General features: G+C 34.6%; 1 long non-coding RNA gene across 1 annotated transcript in view; it reads left to right on the forward strand.

Moving 5' to 3' along the window:
• Positions 1 to 15,646, forward strand: part of LOC309661921 — an 859,734-nt gene that overhangs the window by 709,618 nt on the left and 134,470 nt on the right. The gene's annotated exons all lie outside the window — the stretch shown is intronic.

Below are 15,646 nucleotides of genomic sequence, written 5' to 3' on the forward strand. Positions count from 1 at the left end.
CAGACTTTGAATTCCAGGGCATAATTACGTTTTTCTTCACTCTATTTTCTCATTGTCTCCTGGGTTAAGGATGGTTTATGTGAAATTACCCTTTCTCTCTGTGCTCTGGATGTGACATCTACATTCCCTTAGAATCTTTCTGCTCCAGTTATCAGCACTCACTCCCTTGATGTATGACTTTATTCCCTTTATCTGCAGTCATAAAACAGGGATCGAGTCCCAAGTTTGTTCCCCTTCCCTTCCTGAATGTGTAAATTGGTCATGGATGTTCTCCTTAGATCATGATTTATTGATTATCACTTCATTGTAAAAGAGATGCATTCATGCGTCTCATTTAATTAATTTTTCAGATTAAATATTTTCTACCTTCTTACTAATTATAAAATGTTAAATTTCAGGGATAGTGTCTAGTTTTCATTAAAATAAGGGCTGTTAATTATGTCTTTTTCTATAGATGATAAAGTTATTTGTTACAGGAATTTGACCTTATGTAGGGTTGGTTAAGCAGGCTCTGTAAGGTTGTTGTCTTGACACCTAATACTAAAACTACATGCCCATAGGGCAGGTAGGCAGCAAGTGAGGGAGAGCAAGGACAAGATGGAACCCATAAGCACAAACTCAAACCATGGGACAGAGGGAAATTCACGTAAGTATTGGTTGTTTCTGGCCTTGGTGGTGTGGGTATCCTTCAGGATCTAGGGGCATTAGTCTTGGAGCTAAACACACACAAACCTGGTCCTGGAGTCAGAAAAGTCGAAGGAAGGTCCAGTGGAAGGCAGAGAAGTAGAGGCACAGCTGCTGCCTCATACCCATCAGGTGAATCCCCTTGTGTTAATGGGTATGAGCTACTAAATGGCTGCAGTTCAATTCTACCCTTTCAGATCTCTCACAAGAAACATTCTTAGGGCCCACCCAAATCAGAGACACACAAGATTGGGAATTCTGGAAAATACAGTTTAACTTGGGAAAGTTGACAAATCACAGAGCCACAAAAATTAGCCAAAGCAAATACCTTAGCCCTGGGGATTTTCAATATGTATCACCATTAAAATACAGGGATTTTTAGGTGACTTTCAAAAGGGTTTTAATAATCATTGATGGTAGGAAAGTGTTGTGCATTCATTTGGTTTAATATATTGGAATGATTTGCAGAAGCTAAGTAAATAGTATATCCAATTTTAATATCTTAGAAATTTCAAATTTGGCATGTTATATTGTTCTATGAAGGAAGAGAGCTGTAAAGAAGTTTAATTACTTGATTAGATGAGTGCCAAATATTTACCTAACCTACTGAATGTAGAGGAAAAGGTACTATGATTCCAGGACCAGTGATTTATATCCTAAGTACTATATGGTCCAGTATTTTAGAGGATATCTAAATCTAACTCAGAGAAAACTTTTAAATTCTATTGTATAATCATTGTGATGAAAAGGAGGATTTTCAGAAGGATGGATTGATAAAAGGAGAAAATGGCAATGGTTCAGATTTTTAAATAGAATGTAAAGATTTTTGAAGAACTGGAGTATTCCTCCACATTATACATCCATTGTAATATAAACCTTAGAAAATTTTGTAGACATCGTCAGTTCCTCCATGAAGTGTCGTTTGGAAAGGATAAGTGTTATCTGTATTCAATATAGATTCTCAAGATGCTGCAGTGTGGTATTATTTTTCCTGTGATGGAAATGGAATAAAAGAAGGGGGGATAATAATTCTTTCCATTATTACCCCATAGTATAAGTGGGTTTGGGGGTGCCAGAATGTAGAAAAAATGACAAAGAATCTAAAAGATGAAAAATGCCATGTTGCCATCATTGCAGTCTACGTTGCTTTGACAAAAACAAGTTACTGAGATATAGTCCAAATATCATTATTCAAAATTGAAAGCAAATATTGGATCGACTCATATTTTTGTAGAAATGGATAGGGGGGACTAGGTAAGTTCAAATAAGTTGTGGTGTTATCTTTCCAGCCCTAGCCTCTTTGCAAAGCTCTTGATTCTTATGTAGAAGGGCCTACTGGAAATCTTTCAAGCATCTTAACATTAAAATTTCCCAAACTGAGATTTTGACTTAATTTTAATGTCTCTAGCACTGCCAACTGTGATCTTTCTCCAGAGTGCCCCATCTCCATAAATGGCATGACTGTACTTACCTGTTGCTCATTGTCCTTGAATCCTCCCCCTCAATGACTCTTGACTCCAATTAATCTATCAGCAGTGATGTACTTCCAAATATATCTGAGTTTGGGCTATTTCTCACTCCATTTCCACCTTATATGCCATAAGAATTAAAGCAACGAGTATAGCAAGAAAGCCTTACAGATATGTGTTGTACTATTAATTTATTAAAAAATAGTGTTTGTGGATGTAGGCTTTTTAAAATTGAAAATGCTTCATGATTTTCTCTTTATAAATATTTATTCACCTTTTAAAAACTAATTTTTTTTTTTTTTCTAAAAAGAGACTTTCTGAATTGTATGAGCTTTAAAAACAAGCTGAGGGTTAGTGAGGAGTGATCTCAGTTTTGGTTCCCTGTTAGCTTCTTGAAAGGGATATTAGCAGGTGTTCTATGGAGCGCTCACAGTTGGGTCTACCCTTCCATTACTTGGGTAAAACGAAATAATATTGTAGAGAAGGGAAATAGGGGTAAGTTCAGTGTGACAGTTTTTCAGAATCTATGAGGTAGAAACAGATAACCATCCATAGAACTGTGGGTCCTCTTACTTAATATATAGTTCTCGCTAGAAAAAGATTGAAAAGCCAAATGCAATATTATATTTCTCAGTTGTTTCTATATGTTGTCATGTAACTAGTACTTGCCAATAAAATATAATCACTATTAGAGAATGTCACTTTCTGGCCAATGCATTTAAACAGTAAATAAGCCTTTTCAGTGCCTTATATTTCTCTCACCTGCAAAATTAACAAGACCTACACATGTTGAAGTCAAAATACAGGAGGAAAGTGAGACCCTAAAGTATCATGTGGTGGAAAGCACCTTAGTGATTTAAAGATGCTAACTACTATTATCTTTTTGAAGAGTCTTCTGGCTCTCTTGACCATTAGAAGAGTAATGAGACAATGTACAAAAATGTTGAAAACAGAGCCTGTTATAAAGTAGCCACTCGAAAATAAAGCTAGTTATCTTTAAATTTTATTTCTTATATAATTTTTAGAACCATCACTCCTTCCTCAATTTCTTTTTAATTTTTTTTCTAAATAGATTTTATTTTTTAAGAGCAGTTTTAGGTTATAGCAAAATTGAAGAGAAAGTACAGACTTCCTATATACCTTTTACCTCAACACACTCATAGCCTCCCCACTGTCAACGTCTCACACCAGAGTGGTATATTTGTCACGATTGACGAATTTACATTGACACATCATTCTCACCCAAAGTTCATAGTTTATATTAGGGTTCACTCTTGGTATTGTATATTCTATGGATTTCAACAAATTTTTAATGATGTGTATCACCATTATAGTATCATACAGGATAGTTTCACTGCCTTGAAGATCTTTGTGTTCTGTCCTTCTCTCTAACCTCTGGCAACCATTGGTCTTTTTTACTATCTCTATAGTTTTGCCTTTTCCGTAATGGCATATAGATAAAATTGTACAGCATGTAGCCTTTTCAGATAGGCTTTTTTCACTTACTAATATGAATTTAAGGTTCTTCTATGTCTTTTCATGTCTTGATAGATCTTGTATTTTAGCACTGAATATTTCATTGTCTGGATATACCACAGTTTAGTTATCAATTCGCCTAGTGAAGAACATATCGGTTGCTTCAAAGTTTGGGCAATTATGACTAAAGCTGCTATAAGTATCCGTGTTCAGGCTTTGTATGGACATGAATTTTCAAGTCATTTAGATAAATAATAAGGAGTGCAATTTCTGGATTTTATGGGAAGAGTATGTTTAGTTTTGTAAGCAACTGGCAAATTGTCTTCTAAAGTGACTGTACCATTTTGCATTCCCACCAGCGATAAGACTTTGTTATTCCACATTCTTGTCAGCATTTGGTGTTGCCAGTGTTCCAAATTTTGGCCATGCTAAAAGGTGTGCAGTGGTATCCCGTTGTTGTTTTAACTTGCATCTCAGTGATGATATATGTAGTATCTTTTCGTGTGCTTATTTGCCATCTGTGTATCTTCTTTGGTAAGGCATCTGTTCAGGCCATTGGCCCATTTTTTAATCAGGTTGTTCATTTTCCTATTATCAAGTTTTAAGCATTCTTTGTATATTTTGGGTAACAGTCCTTTATCACACCTTTGCAAATATTTCCTCCCAGTCTGTGGGTTGTCTTCTCATTCTCTTGAATGTGTCTTTCATAAAGCAGAGGTTTTTAAAGGAGTCTGGTTTATTCATTATTTCTTTCATAGATCATGCATTTGGTGTTGTTTTTTTAAAAATCATCACCATACCCAGGGTCACCTAGATTTTTCCTATGTTATTTTCTAAGAATTTTATATATTTTTAAGATTTAGGTTATAAGAACTAATTTTTGTGAAGCATGTAAATCTGTGCCTAGAGTCTTTTTTTTTTTTTTTTTTGCATATGGATGCCCAGTTGTTCCAGCACCATTTGTTAAAAAGACTGTCTTTGCTTTATTGTATTGCCTTTACTCCTTTGTCAAAAATCAGTTGACCCTATTAATGTGGGGCTACTTCTGGACTTCCTATTCTGTTTCATTGATCTATTTGTCTGCTCTTTCATCAGTACCACACCTTTTTGATTATTATAGCTATATAGAAAATATTGAAGTCATGTAGTGTCAGTTGTGTGACTTTGTTCTTCTTTAATATTGTGTTTGCTATTCTGGGTCTTTTGCTTCTCCATATAACTTTAGAATCAGTTTCTAGATATGCACAAAATAGCTTGTTGGGATTTGAATTGGGATTGTGTTGTATCTATAAATCAAGTCGGGAAGAATTGACGTTTTGGTAATATTTAGTTTTTGTATCTATGGACATAGAATCTCCATTTATTTATTTTTTAAAAATTTCTTTCATCAGAATTTTTCAGTTTTCCTCATGTAGATATTTTATGTATTTTTTAGTATATTTATACCTAAATGTTGCATTTTTTGGGTGCTATTGTAAATTGTGTTGTGTTTTTAATTTTAAATTCCACTTGTTTGTCACAGATGTATAGGAAACTGATTGAAGTTTATACTTTAACCTTGTATCCTACATCTTAGCTATAATTGCTTATTTGTTCCAGGTGTGCTTTTGTCAATTTGTTTGGATTTCCTACATAGATAAGTCATTTGTGAATAAAGACAGTTTTACTTCTTCTTTCTCAACTGTATACCCTTAATTTCTTTTCCTTGCCTTATTATATTGACTAGGATTTCTAATATGTTGTTAAAAAGCAGTGGTGAGAGGAGAAACCCTTGACTTGCTCCTGAGCTTAGCAGGAAAGTTTCAAGTCTCTCATCATTAACTATGATGTTAACTATAAGTTTTTTGTAGACAGTCATTATCAAGTTGAGAAAGTTCCCCTATATTCCTAGTTTACTGCAAATTTTTGTTATGAAAGGGCATTGGATTTTGTCAAATGCTTTTTCTTCATCAATTGATATAATTATGAATTTTCTTCTTTAGTCTGTTGATGTGTTGGATTACATTAATTGATATCAGGATGTTGGATCACTGATTTCTTCCATTTTATGTTTTTTCACTCTACATCCTTCCTGAATTCATTGTCGTCTGATCTTAGACAATTTTTGGTGAGTCTGATTTTTAACTTTTTCTTTTCCTCTTCACATTTCATCTGTTTTCCCTTGAATATCTCATATATTTTTAACTTTTTCAAATACTGAGGGTTCTCAAATCTCAAAGTCAGACTGTAGCACTCACATGTGAGATCCATAGATAATAATAATGATGATATTTATTATTCTTATATGGTAACAAATAACTTTTTTGAGTATATATCTGTGCCAGGCATTCAAGCATTCTCTTTTTTCCTTTCTTTCTATGAGTCAGGCTCTTTTAGATTATACATATAAGTGAGATTATACAGTATGTCTTTCTCTGTCTGACTTATTTCACCTAGCATAGTGCCCTCGATATCCATCCTTGCAGCCAAATGGCAGGATTTCCTTCTTTTTTATGGCTAAATTTTATTATATTAATATAAATATAATATATACTTACATATATATTTATGTGTATATATGTATGTATGTCTATGCATATATTTGTGTATATATATACATATATATGTGTGTATATATATATAGATATAGATATATATATATAGATATAGATATATGTGTATATATATATATAGTTGACCCTTGAACAATGGCAGGCATTCATATATGCATTTTACTTACATTGTTTATGTTAACATTAACTATTGGGTTGGTCAAAAAGTTCCTTCAGGTTTTTCCATAAGATCTTACATCCAAACGAACTTTTTGGCCAACCCAATGCATTAGCTACATCTAAGATAATGGAGGCCAGGTACATTGGGTACTATGTGCAAAGTCACTTAACAATTAAGCATGGGATTCAGGGGATTTTTGCTAGGAAATCTGGAACCAACTACATACTGGTGTCTCATTTTGAATGTTCTATAAGCACCAAAAACAAAGCAAATTAATCCATACACTTAATATATTTCTCATTGTAATTTATATATATATTCCCCTCTGGGGCTAAACCAAGAGTTTATACTATTCATCAGTAATATAAAAGTTGAAGCATAGAGAGACATATGTAAATGAAGAGACATTGATAAATATGGTATTTTATGCAATTTAAGAATTTTTCCTATGGTATAATAATGAAACAGTATAATACCTAGAAAGTTCAAGGAAATGAAATAAATAAGATTGAACATAAGGCATGTCATCTCATATATAAGCATAATATTGAATGAATGGATGATTATGGGACAAAAATTGATTTGATTTTTAATCTTATATGAGATATAAAAATAATTAGCAGATGGTCTTATAAAAATGCAATAAAAATATTAGAATCCTTGGAATCATGTCTTGTATTTGACTGACTGTTTGGAAATATAAAAATATATATAAATACATACCTGAAATATCAAATTGTGGTAGGAAGATTAATGCCCTCCAAAGATGTTAATGTTCCAATACCTGGGACCTGTGAATTTGTTGACTCACATAGCAAAAGGGACTTTGCAGATGTCACTTAAATTAAGGACCCTGAGATGGGAGATTATCCTGGATTGTCAAGGGGTTCCAAACTAATCACGTGGGTGTTTCAACTGGGGAGCAACAGATGGGGCTATTACTATGAAAGAATGGTCAGAGGCAATATTGCTGGCTTTGAAGAAGCTGGAAAAAGCAAGAAAATAGGTTCTTGCCTAGAGCCTCCAGACACCTTGACTTTAGCCTAGTGAGACCTGTGTCAGAGTTCTGACCTACAGGACTATAAAGTAATAAATGTGTATTTTAATGTATGTGGTAAATTGCTACAGCAGCAATAGGAAACGAACACACAGAGCTCTCAATACTGAAAAAATAGCACTTAAAAAAGAATGTTATAACAAAATGACAAGTACATATAATTATATAAATATCTGTACATACAAAATTTATATAAATATAGCCACATATATCAGCAATTGCCAAATTCTCCTTCCTTACGTGTTTTATCATTTTTTTCCTAAATGCAACAGAGAGCCTATGAACGCAAGAGAGGGCCTGTTTTCCCAAGACCTGTCAACAGAGTGTTCGTCTATTTCTTGAGGGTTTTCTAAGTTCTGACTTAAATGGTCAACATTAGTCTTTTGTATTACATATCTATATTTACTTATATACGTTAGTTCCCTGGATGATAAGAACACATTTCAGTGATGTTTTAGATGGGATCTACTCATTGGAAAGCATCTGACCTTTGAGCGTTTAGAAATTCTGATCATCAGTAAATGAAGATTGGTAATTTAAAGGTTTTCCCACTTCCATTCTGAGACAACAGCTTTTTAAAATGTTTTTAAAATGAAAGAACCACATAAATTTTATTAGAAATTCCTAGGGATCCAGAAGGCTAAAGGTCTCCCATACATGAGTGGTTTTAACCAGTTCTGGATAATCAATCTAATATCGCTTCCAAGGACATATTCAACTGAATTACAATTCGTGATGCAGCTGCAAAGAGAAGTTATTTTCACTGAATTGGACTTATATAAATAGTAAAACATAACAGATCAGGATATAAAATGTGTAAATGTAATATCTATGATTTGATATTTTGTACAAAAGAAAATACAACTGAGTTTTCACCTAGCATTTATTTTTGAAGGAAATTTATTTGGTACATTTACAGATTTGTTTAATATATTTAAAATGTTTATGCATGAATCCTTTTATACTAAGAATTGCCTAGTATACATTTTTCATTTGGGAAAATGACATAATACTAAAAAGCATTTATCTATTTATAACTTAGATTGACCCCCATTCTCCAAACTTTGAAGTGGTTCATATCTATATCTATATATGTTTTGAAAAGTTCTCAGATGCAGAGGTCTTGCTTATATCATCGACAGCCTTCTCATAATATGTTATAAATATGATGGAAGTTCAAATAGGAAGATGCATATGTACAAGTTCAAACCTTTTTTAAAATAAATAATATCCAATATTTGTAAAGTTAAGAATATCAAAATTCTTATACTCCTTTCTGCTATATTTGTTTCTTCTTATGAGTAGTCTCATAATGGCTACAACGTTAGAATATTATAGGAAGTACATCCTGGATTTGGTTATAAATTAAGTAGAATAATTAGCTTGGCATTAAACTTTTTTCAAAGAAAGTAAATGAAGTGGTTCTAGAATAACCTGATTAATATAAACTACATATAACTGGTCAGTTAAAAATTTAGGGAAATATTGTTTCATGTTACAATGAGAAGTGTTTTTATATTACTCATAAAAGGTAAACATGACTTCTCATTTAGGAAAATACAATTTATTTTTCTTTGTTTTCTGGTGATGTATAGGACAAACAGTATCATATATGATACATTTGTCAACATTACATGGTAGCATCTAACATCAAAATTCTTAGTCTTTATTTCAAGGTTTATTCTCTTTTATTCTTATAAATATCGCTCCACTCCTTGTGACACAGTCAACATCTTGCCACCTTATACTAAGAAGCAGAACATAAAATATAAGAAAATATATATTATATACATATAATACATTTACTCACAAAAAAAGAAAAGAAGAGACTGATACATGTTGGTAGACTATTTCATTTGTGATATTTTTCAGTTTTCTCTGCCCCATGAAAAGCAGTGTGACTTAGTGGACAGATCACTGGATTTAAAGTCAAGGGACCTGAGTTTGATTACTTCTACTGTAACAAGGTACAAGCATCAGTTTACAATTAGTGAGGTTTTTCTCACCATCAAACTCATTGGGAATACTACTTAAAACAAGGTACTAGTTGCAAGAGTAACTTAACTACTTTATATTTACTTTAATTATTTTGAAGCAGAGTCTGTTTTTGTCCTGAAGGACTGTGTTCTTCACATTTTTTGTTTTAAAGGAAAAGTAAAAATAATTAGTAATTCTCATATTAAGTTTTAGTACAAAGAAAAATAACATGTTTTAAACACCAAGTGAAGTTTTACGATAGAAGTCAATTCATATTTTGGCAATATGAACTCACCAGCGTTGCCTTCCAAATCATTTTTAGTACATCATTGGCTAATGTGTGCTTAGACTAACACTTATTGACCCATCTGTGGCTGGTAATGCTCTGCTCTCTGTTTATGGCTAATTGCTTCATCTACTCTCTTTAAAATGACATGTTAAGCTAGAGTAACAACCACAAACACTATTATATCATTTGTTGAAGGGACCCTAGATAGATAATTAATACAGTTCTCCACAGGTCAAAATCTAGAGCTCATAATGAAGCCTAAAAATCTATAACTCTACCCAAGTGCACCTCTCAGGAACTCCATTCTGTCCACTCAGGCAGTTAAAAGGATCTCATAATCTTTTACTGTACTACTCTTACTATCTGTACTGAAGTACAAAAAACTTCCTGTTCCATACATTCTATTCTTATATTCTCAAATCTTATATCACTTCACTATAGCTAGTCACATCCACCATGTCATTTATATGTTCTAAGTGAATGTGTTATTGAATACTATTTTCATGTATTTCTTTAAAATAATTTACCTTTTTAGAAAATATTCATATACTCTGTGATTATTAACTTAAATAATATTAAGAGGAAAGGGACTTTAAAAAAATCAAACTCTATAAATCAAAATAATTTATCCATCATAGTTAAATTAGGGAATTTCATCTTATAAAAAATATTTTTATCATGATATTCAATGCTCACGATAAACTGAATAAAATGCATTTAATTTTGATCACAATTTCTGATCAAAAAGTAAGTTTTAAAAGAATAACCATGTTTTGATAGAAATGGGATATTGTCTCAATTATTCACCACTATAGAGAAATATATCCACACCTTTGGTCATAAAATTTACACTTATAAGTGGAAAATTTTCCCCTGCTTCACTGATGTTGAACTTGTATAGTATTCGGTTAATACAGTATAGCAAACAACTATAATTTCCATGTTTGGATATGCATTAGAATAGCTGAGCTGCTTCCTGCAGGCAAATCATTCAGTGACCACAGAGAAGACTTGGGGCAGAAAATGAGAAATGTGTACAATATATTGTAACTGAGGTGAGGTGTTGGTTTAAAACTGCATCCAGCCGGTTGTCACAGCACTATCTGGAGTGAAAAGATGAGCCCAGAGGAAATGAGGTAGGTAAAAGAGGTCTGTGATACACCCCTTACACACAGAGATGAGTCCATAATTTGCACTAAATACAATAAGTCACAGAGCTTCCATGGAGTTATTTTATAAGATGAATTCAACATAGGAAGAGCGATGCTTCCACCTACATTTCACACTGCAGCAACTGGTCCCAAGGCTGTAATTGATCATTTATCTTCTCCCTTCGCTCCTATCCACTTTATATTACCTTTCCTCTTTCCCAGATAACTAGTTAACTAGTTTTTTTTATCTTAAGACATTATAACCCTTAGTCACTTTATTCTTGTGGGGCGGGCTATTGAAATTACCATTCATGATAATTACTGGACATGTAATCACCAAGAAACATCTCATGCAATCTCTTGTCTTCCACTTATGAGTTCCTCTTTCCATTGGTAACAGCAAACCAATCTCCTCTTCATTATGAAGGTCAGCACCTCCTACAAATATAGTACATCCTTTCTTAGTGTTGTTCCAGTAGCATGAGAATATCCAAAACTCAGGGGTAGTTATAGCCTCAGATCAAGTAAAATATTTACTATGTCCCTTGATAGAAACACTACTGCCTCCTCCTGCCTTGAGATTAAGGAATTCCTGTCTTGAACCTAAGGCAGCAGGAATGGGAGACACAGTTTTCACAAACTATCTGCTGAGAGTGTTGGTAAAAAAGAAGGTACAATTTTATTTTCGACCCTTAGTTTCCAGACTCACCTATTCTAGTTATTCCTCACCACAAATCAGCGATGGTTCATTACAAATGTTCATTACCATTTACTTTGATAAATGCCACATCTTGGATGACAGATCCTCAATCTGCATCATCTTGTTCCTCAGCTATCACTTCACCTGAGAATTTATTGGACAATTCTGTCATTCTCTTAGGCTGGCTACTTCTGGTAATCCTCACATCGTATACCATTTTTATGCATATTTCACTGTAAAATGGAATTTTTGTTTTGTGTTGGTGAAAGATCCTGTCAGTAAATCAGGATCAGTTTTTGTGGTCCAGTCATACACTACTCATATCAATCTTTTTCAACATGGTTACCTCTGATTACTTGATAATTGCTAGAAATTTATCCCAAAATCACATGCAAGATCTGTTGCAGAGCTCTTCTTTGCTCTGAGCCCCACTAAAAACTGGCTACCTTTTGAGTCATCTGATTAATAAGAATGTGCACAGTTTTCAAGTGTGGTATAGTCTTTCTTCAGAATACAAAGAGGTCCATCAAGTGCCCTGTCTCTTTTTCATTCAAAGGGTTGCAAATTGCAGCAATCTGTCCTTAATCTTAGAGAATATGCCTAACATGCTCGAAGTCAAAGGACTCCTAGTTTATTTATATGGCATAACCAGAATTACTGGGGGGTTCATCTCATACTTTTAACATGCATGTGTCTTACTAGGGCATCCAGAGTATCTGCACTTCCTCCTTATCAGGTCCATTTAGCATAACATATTTAATATAGTGAACCAGGATGAAGTCTGTGAAATATCAAGAATGTCAAGATCCTTTAGGAATATAATGTTCAGAAAGCAGTGCAAATGAAAGCTCTGAGAAAAGTCAGTGACTACATACACACTGCTGTCTTCCACACATAAAATACTTTTGATTTTATTTACTGACAGATACTGAGAAAAAGCGTATTTTCCAGATCAATAGCTACATACCAAATTCCAGAAGCTATTTTAATATGTTCCACAAAAATACCACATTTGTGGAATGGACGGCAATGGAATTACATGGATAAGCTTATAGTATTCCTCCATCATTTCCTCCAAAGCCCATTTGCTTACTGAAGTAGCCATGATAGTGCATATTATAGTGATCACCATCCTGTAATGTTTAAGTATTTGATGTTAGTGCTAATCTCTATTACATTTTGATAAAATTTAATATTGATACTGTTGTCTATCTTAGATTGTGTGTAGGACATTACACTTGGTTCTTCCTACCGTATGCCTCCTAGTGTCGGCAGCTAACTATATCCATTCTAATTATTCATTATGGGACAAGGAAATTAACAGAAAGTGGGTCCACAGACCCGTTGAAACCACTTGAGATAGACATGGACCGTGATTCCATTTATGGCTTGAATTCCATAAATTTCTCCTTACATAGAGGACAATTATGGTGTGTGGGGTCCCCTGGTACAGTTTTGAGCTCAGAACCTTCCTAATATCCCTACATGATCAGGGTATTCATTTTTCCCTACTCTGTTGATGGATGGTGATAAATCCCTTTAGGGAAGGATTGGAAAGGTTCTTATCGTACATATTTGTCTTATATATTTAGTGTAGCATTTCAGGGTTTTTTTTCAAAAGAATATGTCTTCTCTTTTACTCTGGGTCTAAAATTTGACTTAGATTTGGAAACTAGTAAGAGAATGTGATTGTAGCAGCTGATGTCAGCACTTTGCTCTCAGCTTTCAATTTTATATTTCTCCATAAATAAGTCAAGAATCAGCCTGGTTATCTGTAGAGGTATCTTGAACCTAGAAAGACTATGGTCTTTTAGCATTGCAAGTTATCCCTGCAGGTCAAGCCATGCAGGTTCCCATTCTAACCTTGATGCCCATTAAAGTAACTATATCCACTTTTCTTTATCAGTTAATTGGAACTCCTGGGCTTCTGAAATTTCAGAATCCTCTTAATTCAATGAAACCAGGGAGCACATTTCCATGGTCACATATCTTACTATTAACTTTGATTTACAAAGGCAACCACCACTGAGCTTTTCAAACATGCCAGTGTCCTTCATCTTTTATTTCTTACTGAAGAAATTTTTTTTCTTATTTGTTCTTTTTGCTTTATTGAATTGCATCCTCTAGGTCCTCCTGGGAAGTATATTCAAGTGGTAAATTCTGTGGTCTCCCTAATAAATGCATTCTAACCTTAGTCCAGAACAATCTGACTCCATACTCTGCTAAGGAAGTCCAGACATTTCTACCTCACTGACTGTAAGCCATCCTTGTTTCCAGGTTTCATGGAACTATTCCTAGAAGCATTTTAAAATTTATCCCATGTTTCCTTCCCAAGATATTAAACATGATTCATGAGTAAACACCTTCATTTCAATAAATTATCCCCTATCAAACTCTACATTTTACCCTACCTGACCCAATCCATTCAAAATCAACTACAACATAATTGGCTGAGAATTTTGCAGTGTTTCCTCCTAGAGGGTAAAGGAGGTGTTTTCACATGACCAAAGGGTTAGGGGAAATGTGTGTGTTCAGGATTCTCAAGCTTTTCTACTCAAGTATTCAGTGGAGAGTCTAGGTCCCAAGTGTCCAGCCTTTCCCTGTCAGAAAACTTGGCAAAGAGAGCTCTTGACAATATGTATTCTGTCCCCTTTGTTATCTTTGTTATTAATTACATCTCTGACCTGAGTTTCCAGGAGAGTCTTCCTTATGCTTACAGAAGCTATGGATCTCTTTATATACTGTCCTGGAGGTGTTTTAACTTTGACAGTATTCTTTGACTTGATATTGGCTAAGTTGAGGCTGCTACTTTTTTCTGGGCTTCTAAAGCCGTTGCCAGAAGCCAGTGATTTCTACAGTCTTTAAAACAGACACTGACTGCCCCATACTAGTCACGTCTCCCATGCCTGCCATAAGCTAATGCTTCACCATATACTTGCAAGTCAATCCAGTGCTCCACTTGTGAGAGTCCTCCTAATTGTGATCCTACTAAATGCCCAAGGTTCTCATCATGCCTCAAAACACCAAAAATGGGGTAAGGGTCCTTACCTCTGACTGCAGAGTGACTCTCTCCCAGAATTGCATCTACAGATCCACTTCTCTTATTAATGATGGAAATTTGGGTTCCTCCAAAAGCAGAGTCTAGCTCCAGTGTTTGAGTGCAGGTGGTTCAATATGGGAAGTGAACCAAAGGAACAGAAGTGGGACTAAGAAGTGGCAAACCTGGAATGTAGGAAAGCCAGTCTAAAGGTGTGTGATTTAATTTGCTATAACTGTATAACTGTGTGCAACTGGGGTTAAATCTCCACTTCAACAAACCCTGTAGAATGAGTCCTAGAATTGTCTGTCTAAAACATGAAAGAAGAGTGCACCAATCCACGAGTTTCTGTTGCCCCTTGGAGTGTAGCATGTGTATTCATTTTACCACACCACCAAGCAATTCTCCAATTCTCAGCAGACACTGACCTGGTGCACTCCAATTTAACTCAATTCTAGCACTCTCTAGCTGGAGGTAGCGTGTTAGGTCCCATAGGTTAAGGGCTTAGTCCTATAAGACACCCCCCCACCTCCCCAGTTCAGATTCCAGTTGCAACTCTAGGTTGTTACCTATGCTTCTGATCAAAGGACTATAAATCAAAGGTTCCCATGACCTACTTCTCAGGTTTGATTAATTTGCTAGAGCAACTCACAGAACTCAGAGAAATAGTTACTTAAGTTTACTAGCTTATTTTAAAAGGGTGTAACTCAGGAACAGCCAGGTGCACAAGGACAAGAAGCTACCTACCTCTCTCTAGATGGGCCACTCTGCACAAATCTCCACGTGTTCACCAACCCGGAAACTCTCCAAATCCCCTCCTTTTTGAATTCTTATGGAGGTTCCATTACAAAGACATGATTTTTTTTTAAATTGGGGTACAGTTGTTTAACAATGTTGTGTTAGTTTCTACTGTACAGCGAAGTGGAGTTCCCTGTGCTATACAGCAGGTTCTCATTAGTTATCTATTTTATACATATTAGTGTATATATGTCAATCCTAACCTTCCAATTCATCCCTCACCCCCCTTGCCCCCTTGGTGTCCATACGTTTGTTCTCTACGTCTGTGTCTCTATCTCTGCCTTGCAAACCAGATC

This window comes from Balaenoptera physalus (assembly GCF_965194825.1).
Source record: "Balaenoptera physalus genome assembly, chromosome: 5".
NCBI classification, from domain to species: Eukaryota; Metazoa; Chordata; class Mammalia; order Artiodactyla; family Balaenopteridae; genus Balaenoptera; species Balaenoptera physalus.